The following is a 15,172-nucleotide window of genomic DNA, read 5'->3' on the forward strand; positions in this document are numbered from 1 at the left end:
TCTCTTGCGCGATCTTCGCACGCATATCTCATCCTCAAGCGCGGGTGTGTCACGCCCTCGTCGGTTTTGGTACCGCCCTCCCCCCGTGCTCTGTGACCTTGTATGGCAATGCCACGGGCTCGCCTCCTTATTTGGACATGGCGCCGAACGGCGCGCCCCTCGTGGCGAGCTACGGGCTTGTTCCCTTATTTGGGCATGGGGCTGAACAGCCCCGCCCCTCGTGGCGCGCCCTGGGCTTGCCTCTTCCCGGCGACCCCGCCCCTCCTGTTCAAACAGAGCACGGAGCACGTATTCACTATTTGCAGCGAAATGAGAGGGCACGCACCCCACGCTTGTGAAGCTGCTTTACCCAGAGAGGGAGTTTGGGCTGGGAAATGTAATTATTGAAGGGGAGCTATTCTTATTTGATTCGGTGCAATGGAGTGTCAATTAATGGCCAACAGAGCCTTAAACTCACATAGAATAAAGAGATAACTACTTAGAAGGGCTTAAGATTGGCTAGGTGTATGCGATGAATTAATTAAGGGGACGACCTTTGACCTTTACAATTATGGAGGTATTTACAACGATCATGACATTTACAAAGGGTGATCTTTACAACAATTTACACTACAACAACAAAAAAAACAACCCATTCTCATATCCACAACAATACCAATAATATCCCACCTCCCCAAGGTGCTTTTCCTCTTTGAACAAACGTTGTCAACGTTTATAAATAGCTTATCATGGCGTTTTCGTGGGAGCAACAGCTCAACGGCCTCGACCAGAGGTAAAAATGTTATAAACCACAAACACGCATGATTAGCTTTTTAAACAGTTGCTAATGCTATTTCGAACACTAAACAAAAAAATTTGGAGGAATACCGACATCCGTGAGGTATGTTTTACGTTCAGAACTGAGCGAAGATCTACTGTGCTCTATATACCCCACAAGGGTTGGGTAAATAACATGACCCTTCCTGGTGCTAACATGGCGTTTTTTTGTGGCGGCCTTTTGAAACTCACTCCTGCTGTTTAACACGAAACTTAAACGGATGAAGCCCAGGTTGTGTTTATTTACCAAGCAGCTAGCGCTTGTCAAGCCAGCCGTTCCTTAACGGTTTTGAATGAAGTGCTTGCTCGAATGCTTAAACCACTTGGCGATCTGTCCACAAGAAACTTGGTAAATGAACACACACCCTATGTTATTGAGACCCCACCATAGATCGTCTGTAATCGATATACCCCAAAGAGGAATGACCCTTCTTGCCGCTCCCATAGTGAGCAGGTGTATGAGTCATACCAAAATACGCAATTTGGCGTCTGTCTGTCTGATGATTTTTTGACCGCGATACATTCCGTCGTTACTTATCCAATCTCAACCAAACTTGACAGGATAACTAAGGGTTACACAATGAAGGTTGTAGCGCATTAATTTGCCCCCCCTCCCCAAGGGTTTTTTTTCCCCGCCATTGCCCTCAATGGGGTTGCATGTTGAGGTGTATATCCATGTTAAGTTAGCTTTATCGTGGCGTTTTCACAAGGCCACTTCTAATAACAAAACTAACAATAATATCATAATATTAATGTTATTACAAAACAATATTAATACCAATAATATCCTACCTCCCCAAGGGGTTTTTCCTCCTCAAACAAATTAATGTCGAGTCAACGTTTATGAATAGCTTATCATGGCATTTTCGTTGGAGCAACTGCAACGGCCTCTACCAGAAGTAAAAATATAAACCACAAACACGTATGATTAGCTTTTTAAACAGTCGCTAATGCTGTTTATAACACTAAATAAATAAATTTGGAGGAATCCCGACATCCGTGAGGTAAGTTTTACTTACAGAACTGAGCGAAGATCTACTGTACTCTATAAACCCCACAAGTGTGTTAATAAGATGACCCTTCCTGTCACTAACGTGGAGTTCTTCCAAGGCATCTTTTGTGGTGTTTTCCAAAGCCACTTCTCATTACATAGGTGATAACAACACTTATGATAAAAACCACCTTTAGAGGCCATTTTTCCCCGCAAAGCGGGGGTTGGCCTTTTTCGGGAACCGTGGTTGTTGTTTTTCGGTCCCCTTTTTGAAGCAATGTTTTACGGCCGGATGCCCTTCCTGACGCCAACCCTTTTTGCCGCCTTTAACGACAAACAGGGAATTACCAGTGAACTGGTACTCAATTAGCCGACCTCGGAAGGATGACAGGCTGAGTCAACCCCCCTGGCGTTAATTCAGCAATCGACCGGGATTCGAACCCAGGATCCTAGGATCCTAAGCCGGCACCCTAGCCACTAGCCCAACACCAGGGCTAGTGGCCCAACACCAGGGTTGGGCCACTAGCCCAACACTTATGATAAAGCATAATATTAATGATGTATTTTCAATGACCTGATCCAACATGCTATAATGTCATGCATGTTCTGATCCTTTCAATAACCACATCTAACATGTTATCATATCATGCATGTTCTGATCCTTTCAATAACCTGATATAACATGTAATGTCATGCATGTTCTGTTCCTTTCAATGACCTGATCTAACCTGTTATAATATGCATGTTCTGGTCCCTTCAATAACCTGATATAACATGTTATAATGTCATGCATGTTTTGTTCCTTTCAATGCCCTGATCTAACATGTTATAATGTCATGCATGTTCTGATCCTTTCAATAACTGCATCTAACATGTTATAATATCATGCATGTTCTGATCCTTTCAATAACCTGATATAACATGTTATAATGTCATGCATGTTCTGTTCCTTTCAATGCCCTGATCCAACATGTTATGCCATGCATGTTATGTTTTTCAATGACCTGATTTAACATGTTATAATGTCATGCATGTTCTGTTCCTTTCAATGACCTGATCTAACATGTAATAATGTCATGCATGTTCTGATCCTTTCAATGACATGATCTAAAATGTTATGTCATGCACAGTCTTATCCTTTCAATAACCTGATCTAACATGTTATAATATCATGCATGTTCTGATCCTTTCAATGACCTGATCTAAAATGTTATAATATCATGCATGTTCTGATCCTTTCAATGACCTGATCTAAAATGTTATGTCATGCACAGTCTTATCCTTTCAATAACCTGATCTAACATGTTATAATATCATGCATGTTCTGATCCTTTCAATGACCTGATCTAAAATGTTATAATATCATGCATGTTCTGATCCTTTCAATGACCTGATCTAAAATGTTATGTCATGCACAGTCTTATCCTTTCAATAACCTGATCTAACATGTTATAATATCATGCATGTTCTGATCCTTTCAATGCCCTGATCCAACATGTTATGTCATGCATGTTCTGTTTCTTTCAATGACCTGATTTAACATGTTATAATGTCATGCATGTTCTGTTCCTTTCAATGACCTGATCTAACATGTTATAATGTCATGCATGTTCTGATCCTTTCAATGACCTGATCTAACATGTTATAATATGCATGTTATGATCCTTTCAATAACCTGATATAACATGTTATAATATCATGCATGTTCTGATCCTTTCAATGACGTGATCTAACATATTGGAAAAGTAATAATAAATTGGCAACAATAAAAAGTATAATAAAATGACTCCTCCCACTGCTGCTCCCTTAGTGAGCGGGTGTACCAGGTTCTAAAATCTCAATTTTTACCTGATTGACTTGAAATGTGAACAGGATTTGCATATTAGATCACTGCTTTCAACCACCAATTAATTTTGTGGTCTAAAGGTCAAAACGTCAACATAGGACATATTTCTAGAATTATCAATTTTCATCTGATTTACTGCAAATTTGAACAGGGTTTGCATATTTTGTCACTGAATTCAACCACCAATTATTTTTGAAGTTGGGGGTCAAATTTGTTGAGGGATTTCGCTTTCGATTTTGATTCCGCAAGTATTGTGCTCTGTGCGACATCTTTCTTGTTACATATTTTCTGTGTATTATGTATACACTAGTACCTCACTATATGCTCGGGATGCGTTCCTGAAAAACCTGGCGTATAGCCAATCAGCGTGTTGCGAAACAAGTTTTTCCATAAGCATAGTATTATAAATAGGAGATGCATTCCTGAAGGATGCTAAAAACCAGGACCTTTCCCAAAATGAGCGTTCTAAAGCATAAATATGTGCTTTTTAATGAATAAATAAGTCATAATGATTAATAAATGTGTATAAAGTAAAACGAAAATGACCAAGCGTGCGTGCCCTTGTTCATAGTTTCAAAATGTCCAATTTAACTTGAAAGGAAAAACTTTGCTTCATTTTCTTGGGCTTCAATATTTCCAACTTTCAAGCACAAATGAAATGGCAATGAAATGTGTTGTCACCTCGGCGAGTGAACTGTAACTGATTCGAGGTTTTCTCAAATTCTGGGCTGAACATGTACCTGAGAGAAGCATCGTTACATGAGTCCTCACATGATGTATTACACGTTTGGGCCATGTTTTGTTACAATAAGAGCTTATGTCCGATGACAACTTGTCACAATATGAGCGTGTGTCCGATGCGAGTAACCGGATAGGGAGGTAGAGTCATAATGTATAATGAGCGTAGAACCAAAATAAACGTATTGAGAAGCAGGTATTACTTTATGTAAAAACTTGTCGTGGTCTTGGATCGACCATGGGCACCATCATTTGTTGGGCAGTTTCATGCCAGGAAAAAGCAAGCGGCCTGATTGGCTGAATTCAAACTGGCTATGGGAATGGTCACATGACACTCGGGTTTTTGCAAAAACAAACGGTTTTTCCTTTTGCTGATGGGAGTTTTACTACAAAGACGGAGCAACAAGGCTGGCTCAAACTGGCTTAAATAATTTGACAATTAAAAATTATTACAAAGACACACACATTGAAAATGAAAACGTTCATTGAAAATGAAATCCATCATTCACCATTGAAAATGAGGACGTCATGCTCACGTACGACCTGATGATTCCATCGAGCGTGAACATAGAAAACAAAGCATTGCGTCCGGACATTGTACTCGGGAACAAAAAGGAAAAGACAGCATTGCTGATTGAGATATCAGTACCCAGCGATTTTGGCCTAAACAACTCAGAAATAAAGAAAATGACCAAATACCAGAACCTCAAAAATGAGGTCAAGAGATCTTGGAAGCCAAAGAGCATCAAAATTGTACCAGTGATAATTGGAGCAACAGGAATGATGAAGAAGAACCTCACTGAGATTTTGAAAACCATCCCCAGGAATATTACCACAAATGAACTACAACTGGGGGCAATCCGGGTTCGGTGACGATCTAGAAAAGATTCCTTGGAACAAAACTGAAAAAGTTGAACAGTTTGGTCCATGAACTGTGATCCTTTACCGAAGAGGAGGTGGATACTTTGCGTCCTGAAAAGACTCCGTTCCACCTCCTGAAACCCGCAAATGGAGATAACAACCAAACACACGCAGAGTTCCAGAAATGTCCGAACCTAAACATAGGACACATGGACACCTCAAAAAATTAACATCCCCACTACAGTTACGGATCTTGTAACAACCAGATGGAAAGGCTTGTGCAAGGAGGGAAGCAAAGGAAGAAATCAGTTGTCAGATGGAAAGAATATACACGTACTCGTATATTAAAAACCCTGTTTGGGTGAGAAAATGGCACCGCCTCATTTGTGCAGCATGGAGAGGACTAGCGCATTGGATGGTTCAGCCAGAGAGCTCTCAGGACATGTTTCTACAGTGCTCATTGGTCATGCTAACCTCCAATGGCACTATTGGACTGGAATGCTTTGCTCTCTGCCACTGCAACTCACACCACTCTGCATTCTTTCACTCAACCGCTACTGGACCCAGCGTCCCCCACCTTCGACTTTGCAAGTGGCGGGCTGTCTCCCGAGGGTGATGTCTCATGGCTGATGTTACCCACCTGTCTCATGGCTGATGGGTTCCCCCCTAGGGTGATGTGACATCTCTGTAATAATGAAAAAAATGTCAAACGGGAGGTGTGTGCAACCCAATGGGACGCAACTACACCGAGGAAATCAAATCCAGCCTTGACAATGAGCCGAGGCCTGTCTGTCACGTGCTGATGGGCTGCTGTGGAGGAGAGGGCTTATCCCTCTTTTGCTCTGAGGGAACGTCATCCCCATCTTGCCCAGCTCCACCTGGTTGTACAGGAAAAAAATTAGATGGGACAGCTTAATCTTATTATTCAAATGGGACAATGCACCTACCCCCTTGTGGGCGACATAAAAGCCTTCTTACCCTAAACGCACACACTTAATACAGGGAGAGTTGAACAAGTATGCTAACATGCATGGCGGCAAAGGTTTTAACTGTTACCTGTCTCTCCATAGATGTCCTAATGTGGATGGTACACTGGTACAGACTGGGAAGAATTGGAACTTTTCAACCTCGACCTTGAAATGTGATCATCGTGGAAAAAAAAAAAAAAAAAATAGAAATTATGGTCTTTAGAAAATGAAACATCAAGGATACTTCGTTCAAAAACTTTGGACCTTGTGGATGTAGCTTTATAATGGTCAGCCATATAGATCATGGAGTAACAATGGTCATTATTTATTCTCTCTGAGGTATGGGGCTCGCGTTCTATCAGCAGCAGTAGATTATCGGTGCACAAGTTCAAACATCCATCGTAAAAGGAACATTTTGTTGTAAACTTCTGTGCAATTTTAACAGCTCAACTTCTCACTCTGGAAAATCCTCTTCATTTCTCTGCTGATGACTCCACCCTCTGCACTGGCCATAACATACCTCATCCTTCAGATAGGCAGACAGCAGCTTCTTCCCTCTCTGTAAACCTTGACAAAATCACAAGGTGGTCAAACATTTAGAACATGTCTTTCAATCCTGCCAAATCTCACTCTTACTCTGTCTCTTTGAAAGGACTGTTTGGTGAACCCTCCCATCTACTTTCTTAGCAATCATCGTCAAGTTCAATCTCCCAATATTTTGGGCTTCACCATCAGCTATGATTTTTCTTCGATAAACCACACATGACTCTAAGTTGACCTCCAAAGCCAACCACCAGATGTGCATCCTCCATAATGGAAAATCTTTTCTTAAGCACATCTGAACTTTTATTAACTTACTACACTTTCTTCTGCAGCTTCGAATACTGTTCTTCTCTCTGGCTTAGTGCCCTTGCCTCATATCTTGCTCAGCTTGATGCCATGGAAACCAAGGCCTTCAAAATCATTGGTATCTCCTGCAATGAAGCTAAGTCTGTGGGCCTTTTACTTTCACATCACAGACAGGTTCAAAATCAGTCTTCCACTGCCTCATTTTTGGTTTTGCATTTCTGCTTTTCCCCCAGTTTTTCCTTCCAATTATGTGATTATGAATTTGCACCTATATCCAGCTTATTCGCCCCCTATATCTTCCACCCCTTACTCTCATTTTTACCCCAAATCCTTTACTCCTCCAATTCTCCATTTTGTCCCTTTACCCTACTGTTGGTGTGTTCCTTCCCCTTTTTACAGGATTTTATTTTCCAAATAGTCAGTGATCATCATTGCCATCTCCCGAGCAGGTCCATCGGCTATATCATCAGGTGCCCGTGGATCCCACACGCATAATCTGCACATGCCTGTGCATTTAAGACAGTTGGAAAGATAAGAGTTTGACATGTTGCAGAACCTGGGATACTTGCATGCCATTAGGTGTTGGAAAGGTCTGACCACCCCTCTGCCCAATCAATAATCTCTTCATTCTCATCCACCATCTCAATGTTCCAACCAATTCTAATGAGGTTTGGGATTCTGAGTTTTTTGTCCTACAAATTCCACTTCTGTGATTAAGTGAAAAACAGCTGGAGTTGGAAACTTGGGGACAATTTTGGGAGTGAACAATGTCAGACAACTTGGACTAAAAACAACTTTACTGCCGACAAAAGGCCTTTTCCTCAAGTTGAGAGTAAGACGCACCATACAACCTGATCTGTTTAAAGTTTGGATGTGTTCCATGTTTCTTGCAAGAGTTTTCTTGCCAAATGATAACTGTTTTGGAGGCTTATTTTGGCCTGGGCCTCCTAAACTACCACAACTGAATTTTTTTCCAACTGCAGTCACCGTAGAGTCCTCATTTTTGCTGATTTTGTGATCCGCCATGTTTTTTGTTTGTTTAAGCAGACTCCGTGGTGTCTGGGAGGTCGGTGTTGTCCGCTCTTAAGTTTGAGAGGTCGGTGTTTCAAACACTGGTTGAATCATACCTAAAACTTCATCGTTATCATGTCTTGGGAAGTTTCAGTTTTGTATTTTTTTTTTTTTATGAGACAAATAATGAAATACCAGCAGAAGTCCATGGTAAAAGTACCCTGATATAAAAAAGGAAGCCTTTTATTTCTGCTCTCGTAGAAACAGCTCAAAAATGGGAGGTTATATGCATTTATTAACAAAGGAAAAAAGTTTTTCGGGAGGGATTGAGGCAGCGGTTGTTTGCCTATACACCACCTGGGTGAAAAATATTTTTCGTCTGATTGGAAAAAAATTAATTTCCCTGTAGGTTTAGATTATTTAAAACCAACTTTTACCAAATAATTAATTCTCTCCGAGGAGCGTTTCAGGGTAGGACAGCATGAGCCGATTATATGTACATAGATTGTGAAAATAAGATATCTGTCATGATAATAACGAGGAGGTGAACAAATAGAAGCTAAACAGAGGAAGCGAAACAGAAATGAATGCAAATGGAGGTGGTGGTGTAGGAGGAATCATCTGTTATGCAATATGCATCACAATATCATGTCTAACATAATTATGCAATATGCATGTCCAACTTGCAAAGAGTGCAATGTATGTTTGAAGCCGGGACTCGTTTTCAAGGAGCCGACCTGCCAGATACTCATTCGGAACTGGACATATTGGAGCTTATTTCAATGACGGACTTTCTATCCGTCTCTGAGAGGTATTCTGATCTTGAAGAACCTACTCAGTCAGTTAGTCAATTATTCTTGACGGATGACCAGTGGCCAAGCAATGTGTCACTCGGGCTTTGACCATACTGCAAATCCTGGAGTGAACTTTCGGTTATGGATGGCATCCTCTACAAAGACATGCCAATCGTCATGCCACCTACTCTGAGACCGCATGCTGAGCCTCATTCATGAATCCCATCTGGGAATAGTCAAATGTAAAGCAACGAGCCAGGGAGGGTCGAAACTGGCCCTCCATGAATGTGGACATACAGTGAACATTGATCCAAGTGTGCAGACTGTCAAACCCGTCTGCCTGCTGAGTCTCTGGAACCGACTCATCCATTGTAAGATAAAGCCTTTATTAGTCCCCTACCGGTGTACACCAGAGGGGACTATAAGTTTGCACTCCGTCCCTCCGTCTGTCAGTCTGTCCGTCTGTCCGTCCGTCACGCAAAGAACAGTTTTCCGGACTTCTTTTCTAAACTCTTAATGCTAATGATTTCAAACTTGGCATAGGGTTTCCTCATGATAAGTTACAGATCACGTTCGAATTTCACGACATTTCGATCATTTTTGACAAAGTTATGGCACTTTGAACTTTGGTAATTTCCCCAACAGTTTACCGGACGACAGACTGCCGGTAGGGGACATGTATTGCAGCGCAATACTCAGAATGCTTGTTCATCAGGCCGTGACTGCGTGGCGTGTTCTCGCGAGATCTCACGCGATCCCTTTCGAGTCGGAAGGGAATATGTTAATTCGCGGAAACGGAACTAAACACACAAGCAAATGTGGCAGGAACAGCATTACATTATTTTACTTTACACACACAAGATCCATATTGGAGTGAAATTGGGACACACTTGTTCCAGGTAAATGACGCTAAGACATATCTGATAACTGTTGACTTGCTATGAAGGATTTACGCTGCGGTACAACTCTTGAGTTTATGTGTAGCGGCTTCGTTTTGGCTTTAGTTTGTAATAGCCGGCGAAGCCGGTGTTGTCAATAAACGCGTACGTATTATGTTTAAAAGCCAGATTTTGCTGGATCCCTTGAGAATTTCGAAGCTTTGACGCACCAAATCGCTCCATGGAGGCCGCCATCTTGCGGATGCGGAAGTATGCATAACAAATTGAAAAAAGTTCAATAGGAGTTTGTTTCACCCGTCTTTGTTTGATTCACCATCTTATGCACCTCTAATTTGTAATTAAAATACTTTAAGACCAACCTCGTTCCCGGGGCCTATTCAGACCTATTCACCTTTTCTGTGCTTTTTCAGCCATGCCAATTTCAGTAAGGGTTGGGAAGTGGACCACCCTAGTCCACGGGCCAATATAGGCTACCGGTACCACTTGAGGGGAATAATCCACATGCCATTTTTCAAGTAGTATACTATATGCCAAGTTTACATTTCCACATAACGAAAATGTGAAAGGTGCATTTTTACCAAAAAAAAAAAAAAAAGATTTATTGATTTACCAGGTCATCATCCTATAAAACAAATATGGGCAACACCACCACCAGGTGCGAACCTGGTAAAATAAACAGTATACCACACTGCCTTGAGTAAACATTGGTACATCACGCGTGATGAACGTTGTGGTGAAGTTTCATTGAAATCGTGTGTGCAGTTTCAGAGAAAGGAGCAAATACATACTTTGGAGGGGCGGGGGGAGGGGAACAAGCCCTATGCCCTCCCCCTAAGACCGCCTTAGACCCCGATTTCTTTAAATGACAGAAACAAATGTTGGTACATCACTGCTGATCAATGGAACGTTGTAGTCAAATTTCATCGGAATAATTGTATGTGCAGTTTCCTAGAAGAAAGCAATTACCTATTTTGCGGGGCAACCCCCAAGTAGACCCCTCACGGCCCGATTTTTAAAATGCCGTGAACACACTTTTGTACAAGACGGGTGATTCAGGCTGTGTTCAAGTTTCATCGGAATTGCGTGTGTAGATTCTGAGAAAAAAAGCAAATTCCTATTTTGGGGGGCGACCCCCATACACCCCCGCAGGGCCCGATTTTTTAATGTCGTGAACAAACTTTGGTACATCACGGGTGATGAAGGTTGTGGTAAAGTTTCATCGAAATAGTGTGTGTAGTTTCAGAGGAAAAAGCAAATTCCTATTTTGAGGGGGTCAAACCTGGATCCACTTTGACCCCAGTAAACCCCCTTAGACCCCGATTTTTTAAAAGTCATAAACAAAGTCCTTCCGTCTTCTACCGACTCCTCTCTGGCCTTGCCCCCCCAGCCCTCTCTGGGCTCTGTCCCCCAAATATTCCTACAGGTCGCACAAGATCTGCCTGCAACCCTCTTATGGTTAAACTGCCAAAATCAAGACTTTCTGTTCACTGCCTCTGGAACTTCAATCCCATCTTGTCTTCCGCTCCCTCTTTTTGTATATTTTGTTTGTCTGGTTGATTTGTTTGTGAAATAAATGTTAGCTCTTTACGAGCCTCGATTCAGTATACAAAAAAAAAAAAAAAAAAACTTTCGTCACAACACAACAAATATCATTTGTGCCAAATTTGGTCGCAATCCCATCAGCGGTTTCGGAGAAGTTTCAAGTGTTTACGGACGGATGGACGGACGGACGGACGGACAACGCACCATCGCATAAGCTCCCCTGAACTTCGTTCCAGGTGAGATTAAAACGAGCAATTGGAGGAGGAAATAAAAACTTTGAGACAGAGTCCTTCAGATGCTAATAAAACTTTGAAACAAGCAGCTATACAGGTCAGAACTAACATTAATAAAAGAAGACCTACGACGCAAGATGTTGACACACAAACAGTGACAGTAATAATATTACAAAATGTATACTTTACCACAATTACTACATTATTTTTATGCCTCCGTTGACGAAGTCGCCGGAAGTATAATGTTTTCAGGTTGTCTGTCCGGTTGTCCGTCCGTGATAGGTTTTCGTTACCGCGATAACTTGAGAATGGCTGACGGGATCTAAGTCAAACTTGGTGCAGGTATGTATAATGAGGTAACGATAAACTGATTCGATTTTGGGGTCACAAGGTCAAAGGCCAAAGGTCAGAGTCCATGTCAGGTAAAGATGTGATAACCTGTGAACAGCTCAAGGGATTTAAATCAAAACTTGGTACAGGTATGTATAATGATGCACGCATGAACTGATTAAATTTTGGGGTCAAGAGGTCAAAGGTCAGAGTCCATGTCAGGTAAAGATGTGATAACTTGTGAACAGCTCAAGGGATTTAAATTAAAACTTGGTACAGGTATGTATAATGATGCAAGCATGAACTGATTAAATTTTGGGGTCGAGGTCAAAGGTCAGAGTCCATGTCAGGTAAAAATATGATAACTTGAGATGATTGGATTTATGGATTGAAATCAAACTTTGTACGAGTATTATAATGATGTAATAGAATGTGGGCGGAAGCATATCGGCCGACGTCGTGACGTCGAAGTGTCGTTCTAGTTTGATATTTAAACCTGCACATTGCAGTTGTCCATTATGTGAAAATGTAAACTTGAGATGTTGTACTATTTGAAAAATAGCAAATGGAATATTCCCCCAAGTAACACCGGTAACTCAAATGTGAGTTGGGCCCACTGATGATGAGTATTAGGGTAGGTACCTCATTGTTTTTGTTCAGATTATTATTATTGGGGACCAAGCCATTCTAGCGGAAGGACCCGTCTAATTGGCACTTATGTACTGTTCTCAACCAGCTCACATTATACCATGTTCTGGGAAAGTTACATTATTTCATTGGTTTCAAATGACATTTTCTGTGCACATTAAAAAAAATAGAATTCGACCTCATTTCCCATGCACTGTTCGACCACCAGAGCGCGGTATTTTGACTACATACACAACTACAAACACAAGCGTTATAGAAACATAAACTGCATTACAGTGAGATCATTGTTCCGCCAGTATTTTGCACTTTTAGTCGCTTGCATTTATTTGTCTTTGCAACCACTTATCCAGTCGACACGAAACTTTTAACATGGGAACGACTCCTCATAGATATTTTAAAGCGGTGAAGCCGCTTCAACATTTGGCTATGTCCTTCCGTCCATCAAAAACGAAGAAGAACCTTTCTTAACCAACCTCTGAAAGGTTGGTTATAAAGGGTAATTCTAAAGGATTTCGTTCATTTTTAGGCTTTACCCATTTCATATTAAAAACATCAAACTGAATTAACTTGCCACATAACGCCCCCTGGGGAATAGTTTGATAGCAATGACATCATTGGTGAAATGGTATGTCAACCATAATTGGTCAAATGAAAATCCTTATCCAAAAAAATCTAAAACTTCATAAACCCGATCTACAAGCAAATTCTATTGAAGCATTAAATTTACAACGTCATAGGTTAAGTGGGTCCTAGGATCCTGGGTTCGAATCCCGGTCGATCGCTGAATTAACGCCAGGGGGGTTGACTCAGCCTGTCATCCTTCCGAGGTCGGCTAATTGAGTACCAGTTCACTGGTAATTCCCTGTTTGTCGTTAAAGGCGGCAAAAAGGGTTGGCGTCAGGAAGGGCATCCGGCCGTAAAACATTGCTTCAAAAAGGGGACCGAAAAACAACAACAACCACGGTTCCCGAAAAAGGCCAACCCCCGCTTGCGGGGAAAAATGGCCTCTAAAGGTGGTTATAGGTTAAGTGGTTTGGCAGCCATATTGGATGGAAAATAAAAACGTTTAAAAATCTGCTCCAGAACTGGTTGAGATCAGTGATACTTCACATTAATTATCGAATACCGAGGGGAATAATGTTTGATAACGATGATGTCACAGGTCACATGGATTGGAAGCCATATTGGATTTTAGCTCAAACCTTTAAAAAGCCTTCTCGAACTGCACAACTGATCAACGTGAAACTTTATGAATGTCATCGACTAGGAATGGGGATAAACGTTTAATAACTAAAACGTTATCGGTCACATGTGGCAGCGATATTGGATTGAAGGAAAATCTAAAAAAAGTTCAAACCACTTAACCAATAGATGCCAAACAGATCGATGATAGACTACAATTGCGGCATATATATTGATAAGATGATGTCATCGGTCACATGGTCGGGCAGCCATATTACATTGAAAAAACAAATCCTTTAAAAAGCCTCTCAAACTCAACCGATCGATGCAAAACTTTATTCGTATGATCTCCCATCCATGTTAAATAAGGTTTGAATGACCAATATATAATAGCTCATGATGTTTGGCAGCCATATTGGATTGAAGGAAAAACGAACATTTTTTTTCTACCAGACCACGTGACTGGTGACGTCACCATAATAAAAATATATCTTCCCCATGGGCAGACGATGACGCACATAAAATTACATTTGTTTGTTGAGCTGTTTCAGATAAAGCAAATGTTAAAATTTTTTTCAAACTATGCCACAAAGGTAGAGTGTATCACATATGTAAAGTGTTGGTTGCATTGTTAAGTTAAGCAGTTTCAAAGACAGAATTTTAAATATATTTTCTTCAAAACCAATATGGCTGCCACACCATGTGACTAATGACATTTTAGTTATCAAACTTTAATCCACATAGCTAGTCGATTACATACCTAAAGTTTTGCATTGTCTAGTTTGGTGGCTTGAGAGAAGAAGATTTTTGAAGGCTATTACTTTGATCCAATATGGCTGCCTGACTATGTGAACTAGAACGTCATACTCGTGAAAATGTGTGTCGTGGCTTGCAGCTTTGTAAGCGCCCACGTAGAAATCACTGCTCGCAGTTACAAGTGGCATTTTTGGAGATTGACTAGCCATGAGAAATATAGTTTGATGGAAATGATATAATAGGATGGCATAGACATGGGCACACAGAGTGAGATGGCATCGTCATAGGAACGGGCAGCGTGCGATTGCATCGTTCAGTACCCTGCATAACTGCTCGCAGTTCTAGTTTGTAATTAAAACGGGTTTCCCACCTTTCTGTTACAATCTCCCACAGAGAAGATGGTGGAGGATTCCAGTCTTTTAGGAGGCAACAGTGGACGACAACAACACTAGGAAATATGTTGCTGAGTGATTTGGTTAGGACTTTGCCGGCAGGAAGCACAACTGAGACAGCAGTTACAGATGCGGGTGACCAATGCCACACACCACGAAGGCAGATGGTCGCCACCAGACAGGCAGATGGCTGTCACCGCACCATGGAGGGGAGTGGCTGCAGCTGCTAAACAGGAGCAAGTTTAAGATCACGCCCAGATTTGATAGATCTCCACAAGGGGTTAAGAGTGACTACCCACAAGGGTCACATGGCAGA

At 41.4% G+C, this 15,172-nt stretch overlaps 1 protein-coding gene across 1 annotated transcript in view; it reads right to left on the reverse strand.

The window, feature by feature from the left end:
* LOC144891816 (uncharacterized) overlaps positions 1 to 15,172 on the reverse strand; it is a 1,036,251-nt gene that overhangs the window by 319,110 nt on the left and 701,969 nt on the right. The gene's annotated exons all lie outside the window — the stretch shown is intronic.

This window comes from Myxine glutinosa, chromosome 4 (genome assembly GCF_964187855.1).
Source record: "Myxine glutinosa chromosome 4, kmMyxGlut1.1, whole genome shotgun sequence".
NCBI classification, from domain to species: Eukaryota; Metazoa; Chordata; class Myxini; order Myxiniformes; family Myxinidae; genus Myxine; species Myxine glutinosa.